This window comes from Coturnix japonica, chromosome 8 (assembly GCF_001577835.2).
Source record: "Coturnix japonica isolate 7356 chromosome 8, Coturnix japonica 2.1, whole genome shotgun sequence".
NCBI lineage: Eukaryota > Metazoa > Chordata > Aves > Galliformes > Phasianidae > Coturnix > Coturnix japonica.
In genome coordinates this window covers 7,438,766-7,439,200 of record NC_029523.1, presented here as the reverse complement: position 1 = coordinate 7,439,200, position 435 = coordinate 7,438,766, and positions in this window count along the sequence as shown.

Sequence of the window (435 nt, the reverse complement as noted above, 5' to 3'; positions counted from 1 at the left end):
GCACCCCTTCCATTCTTTCATCATAATCGACGGCAAGACACTCCTACTTGGTCCAAGCTTGAAGGAAGAAACACAGGCCACGTTCCCACTAGCACTGTATTCAATGTGAAGCACTGGATCCCTTCCTTAAAGTGAATAACAGCAAATTCCAGTTAGAAACACTTTGCAGAGGAATGATATTTCTCAGTTTTAACATGACCTGATCTACAGTACAGACATAGAAAACAGGTGATCAGTGAGATCCCAGATTCGGTAAATAGCCTCACTTTTTCATATACTACTTGTTCATCTTGGCTGAGGATCAGACTCCTAGACTGGCAATCAATCTCTGCTGAGCATGTCATGAGAAAAAGAACTACAGTAGTGAACAGATATCTGTGGAGGTTGATTTCCTAACATTATTACAGTCAAACTAATGAAGGTGGCAAAGCACCT